General features: G+C 40.8%; 1 protein-coding gene across 2 annotated transcripts in view; it reads right to left on the bottom strand.

Moving 5' to 3' along the window:
- Positions 1-8,234, bottom strand: part of LOC142218083 (G-protein coupled receptor 22-like) — a 106,070-nt gene extending 97,836 nt beyond the window's left edge. For both annotated transcript variants that reach the window (XM_075286525.1, XM_075286526.1), the window contains exon 1: positions 7,932-8,234. The gene's annotated coding sequence lies outside the window, so the exon portion shown is untranslated. The remainder of the gene's footprint in view (positions 1-7,931) is intronic.
- Between the last annotated feature and the right edge of the window lie 11,274 nt (positions 8,235-19,508).

Below are 19,508 nucleotides of genomic sequence, written 5' to 3'. Positions count from 1 at the left end.
ATAATATAAAGTTTGTAATATCTAAACTATTTGCAGTGTGCAGGTTAAGGTGAAGGTTCTGCATACACTATACAACTAATATTTGCAGGAAACAACAGGTAAGCTACTGTTGATGGATCTGATGTTCTAGATTTAGCATCTCCGTCATATACAGCGCTGTATGGACAGTGGATCTGATTCATAAACAGCTTATTAAGTCACGCTTGGTTTCCAAGTACACATACTTGTGCACAAAGCATAAAACAAACCAAACACAGGTCAAAAGTTGCACTACATAGAGAGGGTATTTGTTCTGCATTTCAGCCAATAGTGATCTGAGGCGGGATCCCATCCGTATTAAAGGGATCCCAGCACTTATCTTCAGTTATGGAAACCAATGGAAGATTTGGGAATATAATCTACATACCACACCATGCTCTATTACATGCCATATTACGAATGTATCATAGACTCTCCCTCTTTAGATCTCGATAAAGACAAATTTTCCTAAAGATTGGCGCTTTGCCGCTGAGGATCCGGCCCGGACGGTGGTGGCCGATCTCCAGGGCTCACAGCTCATTAGGGTCATGATTGCATAATCCGAGTAGACACCAACAGTGGCAACTGAGCGCTCGCTAACTCCGGCGTGCACATTTTAATATGGCACTTTAAGGCTTTAAACTGACAAGCAGCTGAACATGATATAAATTATACATACCGCCATATACATATAAATTATGCAGATAAATTACATAACGATAAATGTGTCTGTGCTGAAAAGCCTTGTCCCTGACAGAGAGAGGAGGAGGATTGAAATTCAGAGCACGACCGGCCTCATTGATTCGCGTAGAGGTTGTATTGTAATAGTTCATGGCTGTGTCCATTATAAAGGTTGTGGGGGGGAAGGGGTCCAAATTGATATTAAAGAGCAATTCCAGATACAAAAGATATTTACATCATGCGTGCGGTAAATATTTCCAGTGTTTTCCACATTAACATTTTGATATTCTATAATACAGCTCCTATGTACAAGAATATAACTACTATAATACTACTCCTATGTACAAGAATATAACTACTATAATACTACTCCTATATACAAGAATATAACTACTATAATACTACTCCTATGTACAAGAATATAACTACTATAATACTACTCCTATGTACAAGAATATACCTACTATAATACTGCTCCTATGTACGAGAATATAACTACTATAATACTACTCCTATGTACAAGAATATAACTACTATAATACTACCTCCTATGTACAAGAATATAACTACTATAATACTACTCCTATATACAAGAATATAACTACTATAATACTACCTCCTGTGTACAAGAATATAACTACTATAATACTGCTCCTATGTACAAGAATATAACTACTATAATACTGCTCCTATGTACAAGAATATAACTACTATACTACTACTCCTATGTACAAGAATATAACTACTATAATACTACCTCCTGTGTACAAGAATATAACTACTATAATACTACCTCCTATGTACAAGAATATAACTACTATAATACTACTCCTATGTACAAGAATATAACTACTATAATACTACTCCTATGTACAAGAATATACCTACTATAATACTACTCCTATGTACAAGAATATACCTACTATAATACTGCTCCTATGTACGAGAATATAACTACTATAATACTACTCCTATGTACAAGAATATAACTACTATAATACTACTCCTATATACAAGAATATAACTACTATAATACTACCTCCTGTGTACAAGAATATAACTACTATAATACTGCTCCTATGTACAAGAATATAACTACTATATTACTGCTCCTATGTACAAGAATATAACTACTATAATACTGCTCCTATGTACAAGAATATAACTACTATAATACTACCTCCTGTGTACAAGAATATAACTACTATAATACTGCTCCTATGTACAAGAATATAACTACTATAATACTGCTCCTATGTACAAGAATATAACTACTATATTACTGCTCCTATGTACAAGAATATAACTACTATAATACTGCTCCTATGTACGAGAATATAACTTCTATAATACTGCCTCCTATGTACAAGAATATAACTACTATAATACTACTCCTATGTACAAGAATATAACTACTATAATACTGCTCTTATGTACAAGAATATAACTACTATAATACTACCTCCTATGTACAAGAATATAACTACTATAATACTACTCCTATGTACAAGAATATAACTGCTATAATACTACTCCTATGTACAAGAATATAACTACTATAATACTACCTCCTATATACAAGAATATAACTACTATAATACTACTCCTATGTACAAGAATATAACTACTATAATACTACTCCTATGTACAAGAATATAACTACTATAATACTACCTCCTATGTACAAGAATATAACTACTATAATACTACTCCTATGTACAAGAATATAACTGCTATAATACTACTCCTATGTACAAGAATATAACTACTATAATACTGCCGCTACAGTAGATACCTAGTATGAAGATTCCCCAGTGAGATCACATTCACCATCTTTCAGTAATATATACTGAGATGATATATTCTGCTTTCCCTTCCTCAGATAATGGCGCATTATATGAACACACAGGAGTCGAGTGCCGAAAACTGTAGGAATGAATGTTTGAGCATTAGCAGCGGCTCCTGTGACGTCACGCTGCTCGGCTACACAACACTCTTGATGAGCATCCAGAAGCCGAATATTACTGCATGCAGATGTTCATCGCCTTTCCTGAGCCCAGGCAAGGCATGAAAGCAGCGATGAGCCTACACATTAAAGGGCCGGCATGCAATCCAAACCTGGAGAAGCAATTAGCGAAAATGGAACGGGCAGAATTAATTGTAGGGTTATAACAGGTCACAAGGAAGAAGAGATGATGGTACTGCAGCCCAAGGTAGCAGTTCAGGCTGGCACCAGGAGGTGTCATTGCAGTAATTGAGTCCTGGTTCTACCTCCTGGGGCTGACGGTGGCATTACAGCAGAGGACACTATGGAATCTTATCCTGGCAGTGCCCATTCTATAACATAGACGGTCTGCCGCTATGGGCTTCTAGCCTAATGTTACCACTCTCACTACTCGCTGTCTAGATCACCATCATGTCAACCATCACTATTGAAGAGTGTTACATCTGGAACTGGGGTCACATGACATCATTATGGACGACGCATTATCATGCCAGTAATTCCAGCTTCATCCTAAATTCCAAAGACATGACAAGGTCAAATGGGCCTGAGTATCTGAACATGTCCAAACCCATTGTCTAGTGTTCTGGTATAAGATGGTGCTATAAGGCCCCGTGCACACGGGGCACGGATGGCGGATTTTGTTCCTGATTCTGACGGAGTAAGCCTAAATGAATGGGCCTAGTTCAGAGGGTGCTGCCGTGAGGCAGACGCCGCGGCTCAATGAGGCGCAGAATCCGCCTGAAGAAAGGGCAGCTCGCTTCTTTTTTCTGTGAGCGGCAACATGCTGCTCATGGAAAAAAGTAAGTTAGCGGTCTACATAGACCTCCATTGTGAGGGGGCGGATTCTGACGTGGATTCAGCACCAAAATCTGCCCCCTTTTGCCACGTGTGAATGGGACCTGAAACATAACACATCAAAGCGTATAAGATTACAGGGAGTGTGTATGTTTTTAACTATTTTTTGTGCTCTAATGTGAAATCAAAAATTAAAACGACTACCGTTTTGAGTATACAGCTCCTATACAGGCCTATGTGTCTCCATGGTTACAGACTACAAACTAGATTCCCTCTGCTCCCTCTTCGAGGTAATCTATAGACAGTGGTATAGCAAGAGGAAAAAAGGGGCTACTACATGACTGTAGGATCAGACTACATTCAGGGCTTGTAGTCTGCAACCATGGAAACACATACTTACTCTCCCAGAACATGCAGAATGTCCCAAAAAAAGAGGGCGACCTCTCAGATTTCCTGTGCAGTGCACAAGTCTTCCAGGTTGCTCCAGCATCCGCCAGGCTAGCAGTCTTAATCCAAAACTTGGATAAAGGGGCATAGCCAGGCCACAAAGTGTCCAAGGCACATAATGGGAGGAACGCCAACGCGCAAATGGGGATGTGGCAGCACCGAAAAAAGGGAGTTACTCTGTCCATAAGGGGGTGTGCCCTTGCTATGCCTAGTGTTCTCTTACACCTCACTGACCAACTATTGACAAATATACACCTAGCAGCTGTATACACAAAACGGTAAGGCGCCCCCTATGTGTCCACTTCACTACAGCCCAGTCCCATAGAGTACCATATACCCAATAGCTGCGCCATCTTGTGCCAGCTGTTCGGCAGATATACTTTAACAATTTCCTTCCATTTACCGCCATGTTGTAACATTCAACCGCACTGACAAAAGGCAAATTCTAGTCGTGTCCCTGAGATTTATTTACAGCAATCATCATCTTGTCATGATCTCTGTTTCTCAAACACGTCACCATTTACAGTAAACATGGTAAGATTACGTTACATCCAGCGATGCTCTATTTACGCCGCGCTCTAAAAGCCGGACATCCGAAATCAGAAAATTAACTCCTATCTGGTTGACCTGAACTTACAAGTAAAATGATGGAAATATACAATCTGTTCTAGGGGCAGAAGACATAGCTTTGCCTTCCTCAACTTATTTTAGGAATATAATGCCAGAACGGCAGTAAAGACTGACACTTGATTTTGCCACAACAATGGGAGACACTAAAGTAAAGACAAATCTCACACCAAAAGTAAGGCAAGAGCTGTAAGGAATCTTATAAGGTATTATATGTACAATAAACTATTGAATATATTGTATAGTAGAGCATTTGGGGTTAATAAAGGGGGTCTCGTTCATAACCCCAATTACCAAGAACACAGAGCAACTACAAAAAATGTCTTTCTTTCTCTCTGTTGGACTCAACACATAATGGTTTACACAGACAATGCATTGATTTAAATTTTAATACTCTAGTTCACCTGCGGAGGCGCTGCAAACAAAGTGAATACTTGTTGCAAGGATTCCATACAGACTACTGATGACTCCTAAGGGGTCTGTATCAAAAAGGAGCAAAATCCAATCAAAACTGCATGAAACTGGATTGGAAATTGGATACTGGAGGCAAAATTGGGGGTTGCAGATGGGGTACAGTGCCCACGTCTATACTTCGATGGAGCAGTGGTCTCCAGCTGTTGCATAACTACAAATCCCAGCCGCAGGGGACGATGTCACATATACTGTGACAAGTGATGTCACTGGCTGCTGGGCATAGATGCCAGTGTACACACTACAGCTCGCCCTCCCGCCTCAGGACATGCCGCATTTCAGATGTAATTAAAGCATCATTAACATTTACGGTGTGACTTTCACGTATCTCTAGTTTACTATTTGTGAAGCGGAACGGGCTGAAGTGCGGATGCCAGGCTACAACCATTACCGCTCAGTGACCCCGAAGAACACTTGTGCAGAATCCTTACTGCATGACTCCTGGTTCTCCTTCATAGGACTTGTGCTGACAAAATCTGTCACTACAATACACACTGATAAGATTGGGACACAGGCTGCATCCTCGTCTAAAGAGCTGACAATCCAACTAGTGACTAGGTCATAGAACATGGAAAAGAGGCGGATAGAAAGGATGAAATCAAATAAATATGGGATAGATGTGATAGATAGATAGATAGATAGATAGATAGATAGATAGGAGATAGATAGATAGATAGATAGATAGGAGATAGATAGATAGATAGGCGATAGATAGATAGGAGATAGATAGATAGGAGATAGACAGACAGATAGATAGATAGATAGATAGATAGATAGATAGATAGATAGATAGATAGATGGATAGGAGATAGATAGATAGGCGATAGATAGATAGGAGATAGATAGATAGATAGATAGATAGATAGATAGATAGATAGATAGATAGGAGATAGATAGATAGGAGATAGATAGATAGGAGATAGATAGATAGGAGATAGATAGATAGGAGATAGATAGATAGGAGATAGATAGATAGGAGATAGATAGATAGGAGATAGATAGATAGGAGATAGATAGATAGGAGATAGATAGATAGGAGATAGATAGATAGATAGATAGATAGATAGATAGATAGATAGATAGATAGATAGGAGATAGATAGATAGATAGATAGATAGATAGGCGATAGATAGATAGATAGATAGATAGATAGATAGATAGATAGATAGGAGATAGATAGATAGATAGGCGATAGATAGATAGATAGATAGGAGATAGATAGATAGATAGATAGATAGATAGATAGATAGGAGATAGATAGATAGATAGATAGATAGATAGATAGATAGATAGGAGATAGATAGATAGATAGATAGATAGGAGATAGATAGATAGATAGGCGATAGATAGATAGATAGATAGATAGATAGATAGATAGATAGATAGATAGGAGATAGATAGATAGATAGGAGATAGATAGATAGACAGACAGACAGACAGATAGATAGATAGATAGGCGATAGATAGATAGACAGACAGACAGACAGACAGATAGATAGATAGATAGATAGATAGATAGATAGATAGGAGATAGATAGATAGATAGATAGATAGATAGATAGATGATAGATGGAGTAGAAATTCTGAATATCCTTACATATATATGGAATAGGAATGAAGTACATAGATTTGTAGGTAGATTGCAGGATAATAAAATAGATATGATACAGATTAAGAGATAAAAGAAGAATAAAAAATTGAAAAATTTTATCTAGATTTATAGATATTATATAGACATAGGTTTAAAATGAAGAACATAAGTAGATATGAGATATATAGATAGAAAGATAAACCTAGGAGATTGACAGATAAAAGAATAGAGGATAGATATGATAGATAGATAGATAGATAGATAGATAGATAGATAGATAGATAGATAGATAGATAGATAGATAGATAGATAGATAGATAGATAGATAGATTTAGGTCTGTGTTGCTTGCTAATCCATTTGTGTTATAAAGTCTCAGATAAGACTGGATGGAGAAGACATATTATCTACACTGTGACAACTCCGCTTCCACCTCTGTAATCCCCCGGATAATACGAGGAGCACATTCCTGCATCCAGACAACCCTACAGAATATTCTCTATAGCTCAGTATTGTGCAGATGCTTCACTGGAGTCCATTCTGTATCCCAAATACTGTGCTCCCACCAGATGACAGGTAACCAGCAGGGCATGGGGGGCATGCAGTCAGATTTTGGTGGTGCTGGTCCCCATTCCCAGTAGCAATGAGCTGATCCAGCCTATTTGCAGTATGTCAGCCCAGTGATCTGTATTCAGCGGGGCAGCTGTGGGCACTTGTGGACATAACCCTCCTGCCCAGGTGATTTTTACCCATGCAGATGCCCACAGTCACCCCTCTCACCCATCCTATGCCAAATCTCATCAACAAGCAGTAATACCCAGAGTCAGTCTACAGCTCTATCCCCTGCATTCAAGATGTGACTACAAGCGTTGCTCCCCAGCAGTGACTGCAGAGCCCCGGGGGGCGCACTGACAGCCTGCTCCTACAGGGCAATGCCGGGTGACAGCTACAGATGCGGAGCAACATGTTCTGCAGTGACAAGATGCACACATGTCTATACAATCACATCCTCATCAGTAGTCTGGCTGTTAAAGGGTTAATGCTACAGGCAAAAAAAAAAAGCTGAGGTACAGAGCTGAATTTGTCATTTAACTCCTTAGGGCCCCCCACTGTCTATGCGTGGTGCTAAGTTTCAGAGTCGAGAAGAGGCAGAAGGTTTACCTGCAGTCCTATGTAAGGCAACAGGCGCTGTGTCGTGATATCACCAGGAGTGTTGTCAGAAGACTAACTCAGCTCTGCTACCTCTTTCCCAGCAGGAGGTAGAGGTTAAGTAGCATAGAAGGGCACTTGGCACCTACCTTGGTGGTGCAGCCCCTGCTATTGTCCTGTTGGGGAGCTGTGGATGAAGTTTGGGGTGCCAGGCTGTCCCCCAGGGATGGAAGGTGTCTATAGTAGTGGGGGCTTTAGTTCCATGTTGATGATATGTGGGACCCCTCCTCATCCAAGGCTTTGATGGGACTGGGGGTGTAGGTGCACAATTCCCCACTGGTTGCAGGAGGCAGCCCCCTCACTCCTGATCCAGCTGCTCCTGAGGATGAGGCTGTGTGCTGCAGGTGTGTGCGTCCGTGTGTGTGTGCGCTGCAGCCTTTCAATCCCTCCTTCCCTCTGTTCTTCCCACTACAGCGCTCCCTCCCTCTCTCCCTATTCCACTCCATCTATTCTCTCAACTCCCCCCACTTACTACACTCACCGCAGAACCCCCTCCCAAACTCATATACACACATAAACAACATACACACATAGATGTACCCACATGTACGCTACACACAGACAAAAACACATATACAGACTGTAATACACACAGATATACCTACACATACACATCACAATACAAACTCACATGCACACACACATACATTTTTTGCACATAAACACATTACATACACAGTCAAATATAAACTCACGTGTACACACACACAAAAAACGTACAAACAGATATACCGACACATACATTTACTTACATGTATATACAGAACATAGAGAGGCGGACAAGTAAAGATCCAGGCACACACATAAAATACAGGGATAACACAAACAAAAAGAATCTAATACACGTCAGTAAACATAGATGCACACTCATGTATACACACATAGACATACGCTCAAATACACACACACTGTACACTGTATGTACCATGTAACAGGATAGACTTCTGTGGATTAATACTAGGATGACACATTGTAACAACTACAAAAGACAGTGCGGTACATGCAAGTGAAACTGTGTTTACAGGATACACTAGGCATACACACTCATATATACACCTATTCAGATACACCCATGCACACATTACACAAGCATACACACTGATACATCTACATAGAAACTCAAACACACATGTATACACTTACATAGACACTAACACATGTATACACTTACATATACACACGTGTACATTTACATAGACACAAATACACACGTATACACTTACATAGACACACACACACAAATACACTTACACAGACACATTCTCTGATAAACACTAACATACACACAAATAACATGATACCTACATGTATACAGGTAAATGTGAAAATCCCCCTTCCCGCACATACACGAGCACACACTGACTTCATCCATGTATGCACACTCCAGTCCTGGTTATGTGATGGACACACAGGTGCGGGGCTTGTTACTAGACACTGCTCTGATTCCTGCCCTGTAACAAGCCCCGCAGCTGTCTGTCCATCAGTGACGGTTCCTCCTGACTGACAGCAAGCAGAGCTCCTGCACATTATATAACTTCTCTCTGTACAGTACAGTAGACTCCTGATTAGTACAATGTCACTGCACAATATTAGCTCACCTCACTGTGCCCCCTGTGGTCATGCCTGGCATTGCATACAATTTTTGCACATTTCTAATATTTTCTGTGCTACTTATTTATTTCATCCTCAGTCATACATCCTGTAGATAAGAATAAATCACAACACGCAGAATGAAGGCGGATACTTTGTGGGAGGAGCAAATAACTGATGCCGTAATGATGTCACTGGCACAATATAGGGCTACAGCCAGACACATTGGCCCTTCATTCACCATGTAGCGATAATAGCACCAGCTGAGTGTTCCCAATATAATGTCTTCAAGCTCCAGAAACCATACTAGTCACCAGCAATAACCATGCCATGCTTTGGTGCCCCCATACCATTGTGCCCCTATAATAGTGCCAGCTATCTCCATTATGGTGCCATCCAACCACAGTACATAGATAACAATGCTAATATGGTGTCTGCATTATAGTGCCATCAGAACACTGTGCGCTAATAATCACGCCAGACCGTGCCCTATAATCGAGACCGTCCAGTGTCTCCTAAACAATTTCATTCAATCACAGTGTACAAATAATAATGCCACCCATTGTGCCCCCATAACAATGCCTGAAGGAAGCAATCTATGACTGATGGCATCTGTCCAGACAGAGGTGATGCCTCCTAGGAGAGTAGGGTGGCGGCAGAAACACGTAATATTCATTCGCATTCGTTCATGGTCCTGTCCCTTTAAAAGCTGTTATTAAAGGGTATCTACAAGAACACATCCAGGCGAGGACATATAGCAGCTCTCTATAGGATAAGACAGAAGACGTTCTTTATAACCTTCATTAATTAAACAAACTTGGACAAAACTGACATAAACTGGGCTACGAGACAAATCTACAGCACAATCTGGGGATGTCTGTGCAGAAAGTGTGACGGATCTGTACAACAGCTTGTCTTGCTTAGCAGAGACCATTCCATGTGTTGTGGAGATCAACATCACTTGTAGAACCACAAGTCCCATAAAGCCAAACCTCACAAAGAGCTTCAGCTCCAAATACAACACTGGACGACCAAGAGAAGATATCTCTACTTATTCGTGTAGTACAATGTAATGAAATAAGGAGGAAAGCAAAGGCAGAGTATTGTTTAGAAAAGTGCAAGGCTTAGTTCACACGTGAATACCGTAATTTGGTCTGGAAAAAAACGCTCCCTAATTAGGAAGCGGTTTTTGGACCTTGAGATGGTTTTTGGAGTGTTTTTTGGTAAAAACCGCTTCAGAAAACGCCAGGCGGGTTTTCCCTCCCGCACAGTGAATGGACAGTAAAAAACCGCATAACTGTTTTTGGTCGTGGTTATTCCCAAAAAAAATGCAACGCGGTTTCTGCCTCCCATTCACTTTTATTGACCTCCTGAGGCGGAATCCGTCTCAAGAAAGGTCATGTCGCTTCTTTTTTCCGCTAGAGGCAAAAAAACGCTAGCGGAAAAATGAACGCTAGCGGTCTCCATAGACCAACATTGTTAGGGGGCGGATTATGATGTGGATTCCGCGCCATAATCCGCCCCCTCTGTGCCCGTGTGAATGAGCCCTAATATTGTATTGTGTACGCAGCTCCTGTGCAGACCTCCATGGTTACAGACTACAAACAAACCCTGCATATGACCATTGCATATGACCAAACAAGGAATCCAAGATTTTATCTTTTTCTGCCATTTTTTGCTGTTGTTAGGTTGAGCCAAGGATAGAAGGACCAGGGGTGCACATACAACAACTTGTATAGTACTGCCATCTGTCTCTTTATGTTTGGCATTTTTTCAGGTGTTTTCCTATTGACTATAGCATACAAAAATAAAAAATTGGACAAATTCAAAGATTTTTATCCAATAAAAAACTATGAATGAAGGCAGCCTTATTGGCAGCGGATTTCCTATAGGCTCCTTGTACTAGGCCCCTATATAATGTTACCAGTATTTGCAGAAGCCAAGGGGGTTTTGTCATAATAATTGTCCAGAGCTTCAGATGACAAACCTTATAAAGTGATCGATAAATCCTTGTCTGTTATCTGTTGGTTGCTGGAGGTTTCGATCAGACGAGCGCTCGTGCCTCCGCTCCCTCATTAGCCGTCAATCTTCATCACTTCCAGGCTCACAGCCGCTCCACAATACGGCGCCTCCACCTGAAGGCCGGATTATCCCGCTACATGACACTTCAGCTCATAAGACTCCCTGATCCTCACTCAGAGGGGTCTGTACTATTCTGTTATAAATGAGACCTAAGTTACGGATTAAGGCGACGGCTCCAACTTCTTATATTCATTTTCCTAAAACTGCGGCCTAACTGCAGAAGAAACAACTGCAACCGGGCCCCAAAACCATAAGGGCCCGTAGTGCAGGACTATAAGATGGCAAATTGGGACAAGGACTGGATACTCAATAATGTAATCATTCTGGATGGCACACAGCACTAGAGATCATTAGTATGTGAACCCCTGATGATCAAAGTAGTGCATCTAAGCAAAATGACCAGTCTGCAGGTTATCACAGATCACAGCTATGGGACCCACACCTCAAGAGGTCAGGTGTGCAATTCCAATTCATATGAAAACTGAATGAGACCCCATTCCAAGATTTGCCCTGGCTTGATTATGCATTATCCTGTGACATCACTGTGTGTATTATCCTGTACTGTGACATCACTGTGTGTATTATCTCTGTACTGTGACATCACTGTGTGTATTATCCTGTACTGTGACATCACTGTGTGTATTATCTCTGTACTGTAACATCACTGTGTGTATTATCCCTATTCTGTGACATCACTGTGTGTATTATCTCTGTACTGTGACATCACTGTGTGTATTATCTCTGTACTGTGACATCACTGTGTGTATTATCTCTGTACTGTGACATCACTGTGTGTATTATCCTGTACTGTGACATCACTGTGTGTATTATCCCTGTACTGTGACATCACTGTGTGTATTATTCCTGTACTGTGACATCACTGTGTATTATCTCTGTACTGTGACATCACTGTGTGTATTATCCTGTACTGTGACATCACTGTGTGTATTATCTCTGTACTGTGACATCACTGTGTGTATTATCTCTGTACTGTGACATCACTGTGTGTATTATCTCTGTACTGTGACATCACTGTGTGTATTATCCTGTACTGTGACATCACTGTGTGTATTATCTCTGTACTGTGACATCACTGTGTGTATTATCTCTGTACTGTGACATCACTGTGTGTATTATCCTGTACTGTGACATCACTGTGTGTATTATCCTGTACTGTGACATCACTGTGTGTATTATCCCTGTACTGTGACATCACTGTGTGTATTATCTCTGCACTGTGACATCACTGTGTGTATTATCTCTGTACTGTGACATCACTGTGTGTATTATCTCTGTACTGTGACATCACTGTGTGTATTATCCTGTACTGTGACATCACTGTGTGTATTATCCTGTACTGTGACATCACTGTGTGTATTATCTCTGTACTGTGACATCACTGTGTGTATTATCCTGTACTGTGACATCACTGTGTGTATTATCTCTGTACTGTGACATCACTGTGTGTATTATCTTTGTACTGTGACATCACTGTGTGTATTATCCTGTACTGTGACATCACTGTGTGTATTATCTCTGTACTGTGACATCACTGTGTGTATTATCCTGTACTGTGACATCACTGTGTGTATTATCCTGTACTGTGACATCACTGTGTGTATTATCCTGTACTGTGACATCACTGTGTGTATTATCCTGTACTGTGACATCACTGTGTGTATTATCTCTGTACTGTGACATCACTGTGTGTATTATCCTGTACTGTGACATCACTGTGTGTATTATCCTGTACTGTGACATCACTGTGTGTATTATCTCTGTACTGTGACATCACTGTGTGTATTATCTCTGTACTGTGACATCACTGTGTGTATTATCTCTGTACTGTGACATCACTGTGTGTATTATCCTGTACTGTGACATCACTGTGTGTATTATCTCTGTACTGTGGCATCACTGTGTGTATTATCTCTGTACTGTGACATCACTGTGTGTATTATCTCTGTACTGTGACATCACTGTGTGTATTATCCTGTACTGTGACATCACTGTGTGTATTATCTCTGTACTGTGGCATCACTGTGTGTATTATCTCTGTACTGTGGCATCACTGTGTGTATTATCCTGTATTATCCTTAGGACTGACGTTTTGTTGTCTCCGATAAACATTTCCAATTTCTGGTGCCCGAATTCCAGTCCTTATGAGTAAAGGACTATAGGCCCCGAAACGTGAAAGCGAGTTACACTCATGTGTTTTAGTCATTTACTTTTGCACACACAGTCTTTTATGGATTGATTAAAATCTAAATTCTGGATTCCAAAACATCTTTTTTGAGTCTCCACCTAGAGGCTGCCTTGGTGGGCCATACTGAGACCATAGTGGGTGATACCATGATGAACCCATGATCACTGAGGGATTGCTGTCCATTTAAACCTATTTCTTACATACTGTAAGCTCATGTGCAACACTGAAATTTATGGCTGGTTTAGATGGTTTCTAAAGAATCTTCACGTCAATGCTGACCCCGGAGCAACGTGCAAATACTGGGATCTGATGGGATGGAGAGGGGGGTAATGGGGAAGACGTGACCTCTCATGTTCTTCACATTGTGTAAAATGACTTCCTGCCGCCTACAAAAAAATTCTTAATGCAAAAATCCACCATAAATAAGAACGAGTCCCCCCATGTACAAATTAGGAAGGATCTGCAGTTCCCTCTATAGATTCCAGGGATCTATAGAAAATTCACTAAACATAATCTATACTAAATATATGGATAAAAAGAATCAATTAATAATGCAAATAAAACTGGCGTCACACTGATCATAGCTGATCTTTGATAAAGCAGAGCTGCACTGTATAGCATGAGGGACAACGCAATAACCTGAGTCTATCATGAGACGGGAGATAGATTTTAGACCACCTCATACTATAAACAGACAATGCAGCTAAGTTGGAGCCACCGATTATTACCTAGATAAAGCAAAGCAGCAGTGTAAAGCATGGAGGACAGAGTAACAACCTGAACTTCTGATGAAATAACAGGTAGATTTTAGACTAATAAAGACTCCAATAGACAGTGTAGTAATTCCTGGACCACCTTGTATCTTGTTTTAAGAGGACCTTTCATCATCTCCACCAGTTCCAACTTTTCACATCCTTCTACTGATTCTGGCACAGTTAGAATTTCTTCTCTAGCCCCCACCATTCCTGAGAAATTGATGCAACCAATATACTAATTGGGCTCCCTACTGTCAGGTGGGCGGTCTCAGACTATCTGCTCCAGTCTAGAACCGCCCACCTGATAGTCGGGAGCCTAATTAGCATATTGAGTGCTGAAACTAACAGCACCAATTGCTCAGGAATGGTGGGGGCTAGAAGAAAAATTCTGAATCAATCGAGCGGCACCTACTGAAGGAAGCAAAGAGTCGGAGATGGTGGAAGATCCTCATGAAATGCCCCAATTTTTAGCATTCTGATCTCCGAGCGCTCGCCTCTTCTCTGCTGCCCCACTATGTGTATGTCAGGTCTGTGACTTTCTATAGGAGTCATCACTCTGTGTATCGCTTCCATATATCCAATTAATTCTGGGGATTCGTGGCAGAGACGATTTCATGCTGCATTAAACTTTCCAACTAATGAATTAATCAGAGGATGAGTATACGGCGTATTTATCAAGACTGCGAAAATTACTCGTCTCCTGGAGGAAAGGGTGACCTTAAGGGGGAACTAAGTGCTGATAATTGTACTGGACAAATCTAATTAGTCATCAAGGTGACATTAGTCACACAGCTCGGACAGGGGTCATAGGACTCATGCTTGGCTGTATATAAGGGGTTAAACTGGCCACTGAGGTGGCAGTCTGCCCCCAGCTATTATAATGTCTATGGCAATACAGATATGTGTAGATTTCTGAGACAGTATCCCACATGACAGGCTTAGATACATCGACAGACCAGATAGTATCACACACAAGAGACTAAGATTTACTTAGCAGACAGTATCACCTATAACAGGATTAGATACATTACCTATGTGGACACGTGTAACACTCAAGAATACAAGTATAGATTCTGCAGCTTAGCGGAGTGCATTACACATGATGGACTTAGATACACGTGTCGAGTACACAAGATCACATATGTTAGGCTTAGATACACCATCTCATCAGTGTGTATCACACTTGATAACGTTAGATACTGGTTGAGTATATAGTATCACTAGGCTTACATAGAACATCTCATAAGTGTGTATCACAAATGATAACCTTAGATATGCTGGTTGCGTATACAGTATCATATATGATAGGCTTAGATACACCCCATCATGACAGCGTATCATACACAAAAGCTTTTGATATACTGTTGAGTACACAGCATCCTATATGATAGTCTTAGATACACCATGTCGTAGTACTTTATCACTCAAGATAACCATGGGTCATGTAGCATTCTCTGTGTTATATGACGGTATCATGGGTACCATTTAATATCACAGTATGGCGGTATAATTTGATCGCTGGCTGTCTATTTTAGCTGGCTTTAGATGAAAGTATTGACCTGTATATGGCAGTGATACGTGGGTATTATATGGTGATAATATTTTGAGGTGGTATAAAGGTATTAATATTGCATTGTATGGCGGTATTATTCTGTATACACAAATACATGCATACTTGCTCTGCTCTTCTTGGAACTCCCATGGAAGTGAATGGAGCATGTTGGGAGTTGTAGTTTCACAGCAACTGGAGAGCTGAAGGTTCCCTGCCCCTGATCTAGACGGTTCTGACCTAGGTGTTAGGAGCAATGATAATGTGAGGGCTTACACGCTTACAGAACAGGCTCTGGACGGCCCCGATAAGTCACCACACAGTTACCTTGCCCACCATTCAGACACAGGGGGCACATTACACATCCCTGCCTCTTCCCAGACACTTAACAGAGGGATATTTGGTGTCTAGGTGCCCATTACATGTCCTTCCATTGACAGCCAGCTACTGTCAACCTTGTACAGACTGAAACCATTTCGTCTTTAGCCACAAATCTGGGGTTTGTTGGGGATTTGACAACGTTGGGGTAGGGGTATGGAGGCCTCATGATGAATTCTTCCATCCCACCTTTACTGTAAAGCAACACACTGGTGTGCTGGTCTGGGGAGCCATCACATTCGACAGGCGGTCACCCCTGGTAGTGATACAAGGCACACTAACAGCTCAGTGATAGGTACAGCGCAACCTACTTTACCTTCCAAAGGTCAAATGAGCAAACACTATGCTGTGGAAGACGCAGTGTTAAAGGCTGCACTGATTGTAGCAGCAATTTTGGGAAGACTGTAGGCAGCAAGGCTACAGCTGGAAGGTTTTCATTTATAATATTAGGGATTATGATATAAATGGCAGTCGTGAGGAAAAAGACTTTCTCCCCTTCCTATTTCTTCCATTAGTATACAATTATCCGTGCAGGCGAGGATTTCCAGCCGTGGTTGTTAAACAGAATATTTCATGATATGAAACATGACTTTAATGCACCAAGGAATTACCAGCAATGCCGTATGGATGAAGATATTCGGATATGCTAATGTCGGCTCCTCTGCAGACCTTCGTCCAAATTTTCGCCGCCATGCTTGGCACACAGACCTCTTCAGCTTTCCAAGATTTTCTTGCCTTTTCGCAGGGCGTTTCATCTGCCCAGAGTTCAGAAGCATCTCACAACTGAGAAGGAAAATTGAAAAAGATGAAAAAAAAAAATCTTTTCGTGATTAGACACGGCGGGATCATTAATTCCAGGCCACCATAATCTCCTGCAATCTGTCTGGGATGAGCCAAATGTCACAGACAGAAATACATGAAACGGAGAAGGGTTGGGGGTTAAGAAAGATACCAGCTTCTAAGGGAATTCAGACTATATTTCACAAAAAATAACATTCAGTTTGGCAATAGAAAGCATGTGCAGTTCCCATACCGGCCACTAGAGGTCAGTATGTCCAAAATTCACTTTTTATGAACGGTCTCACTGTACAGCATGTTGCAAACAACGTCTTCTAAATCTTATCAAAAGTTAAACAATCTAAAAGGGGAGGGGTTTTATACGACAACCAATCAGATTCAAGCTCTAATTTTCCGCATCTGTCTAGGGGAAAAAAAAAGTAGTATTTTTTTTTTTTTTTTTTTTTTTTTATACATTAGTTCCAAACATTAGTCTCCATCTATTTGGTATCTCTCGGATTTTATACAGCTTTATTCTACAACAAGCTGTAATTAAAGGGATTGTCCACTTTTGACAGTTCATTTATATAAGAAGGGTTCCCCACTGATAAACTGATCACATACCCCACCACTGGGACTTCAAGTAATCTTTTATAACCTGTGGCAGAATCTGGTAGCAAGTGTTCCATTTCCCAACAGCGCCATCAATGGACAAATGAAGCATTACACAGTCCACACTGAAATTAGTGGGTGATCTATGTAATACACAAAGATGTCAGATCCTCCAGAGCAAGACGCCCCACTGTGGCCAGTAAGGTCCTGGATGGGACTTCTATTAACATTGAAGATGCTGTTTCCAAACTGTGAACCACTCCCATCCTTTCGATAGTTCACCAACATCTGATTGGTTGGGGGTCCAATACCTAGGACCCACACACACACACACACACAGATCATCTGTTTGAAGAGGCCATGGCACTTGCGATGATGAACATATGATGTCACATTCATTGTTCAGATGGTACAATAGAAGCTCAGTCCCATTCAAGTGACTGGGGCTTTGCTGCAATACCAAACACGGCCAGTATACAGTGTACGGCATATCCCTTTATTCAGCAAAGAGACCACAGCATCTTTCTATTATGTGACTGAGCCATTATTCGCAGTTACAGGGTCTCGGGTATGTTTTTACCTGCCTCTTCCAATAGCTACATTTTGGGGACATCATTGAGAATATAATGCAAACATTCCAGGTTCTCATATTCCTGTGTTTTTGCTTATTAATTAAAGTCTTTGTTCAGCTGTTTCTATTCCGGAGCAAAAAATAGGTCTAGAAATGCCATGTCGGCTGCAGATACACCGGCCGTTCTGTTCACATTTCTACTTACTGTTACCAGAAAGCAATTTGTACCATCTTAAAAGCTATATCGGTAATTTCTCCCTCTCAACACAATTTCAAGACTTTGTAACCTCTAGAGATGAAAGAGCTCGAGTTGTGAATCTAAGACAAGTCCTGCAAATCTTCAGCAGAGGGTCGTGGACTACAGCATGGTTTCCCTGCGGCCCTTCAATTTCCCAGCCTATCTCTAAGTTGACTGGTCTATAGTATATATATATATATATATATATATATATATATATATATATATATAGAATATATCCTAACCTTATAGGATTAAACACTATTTTTGGGATTAAACAGCTCTAATTAAAAATATATATATATATATCTGTATAGGGATCACTGCTCCATTTTTCTGATACAGAGCTCCAAATCCCCTGCATTGACATGGAGATAATGATAACGTCTATTGTCCTTGCAGCCACCACCAGGGGGAGCTCAGGAGCTGACTGCATACTATTTATACATTGAACTCAATGATAACCCAGTCTGCTGTAAGCTCCTTCTAGTGGTAGCTGCAGGTACTAAGAAATGTATTATTCATTTATGTCCATGCAGGGGATCTGGACCTTTGTATGACAAAAAACTCAGTCCTGACCACTATTAAATTAATCAGTATAGAGTGCCGAGGCAAAAAATAATAAAGATGGACATTGACTTTAAATGACACTTTCACTGCCAATTGACTTGTTACCTATATAAAATGTATATAACTTACTATATAAATTACTTATGGTTTGTGCTACCTCCCTGTTGCATTTGGGTATTCCTGGTTTGCGAATATAATTTTAGTACTGCAGTGAAGACTGACACGTATGCAATAAGAGTGCTTGCAAAAAGGGAGATGATGTGCAAGGTAGTGACTGTGTCGCTCAGAGTCAGCAGAAAGCTGGGTCGCAGACTCTACAATAATGGTTGCCATTAGCA

Source organism: Leptodactylus fuscus, chromosome 9 (assembly GCF_031893055.1).
Source record: "Leptodactylus fuscus isolate aLepFus1 chromosome 9, aLepFus1.hap2, whole genome shotgun sequence".
NCBI lineage: Eukaryota > Metazoa > Chordata > Amphibia > Anura > Leptodactylidae > Leptodactylus > Leptodactylus fuscus.
This window is presented reverse-complemented; position numbering and strand designations above follow the sequence as displayed.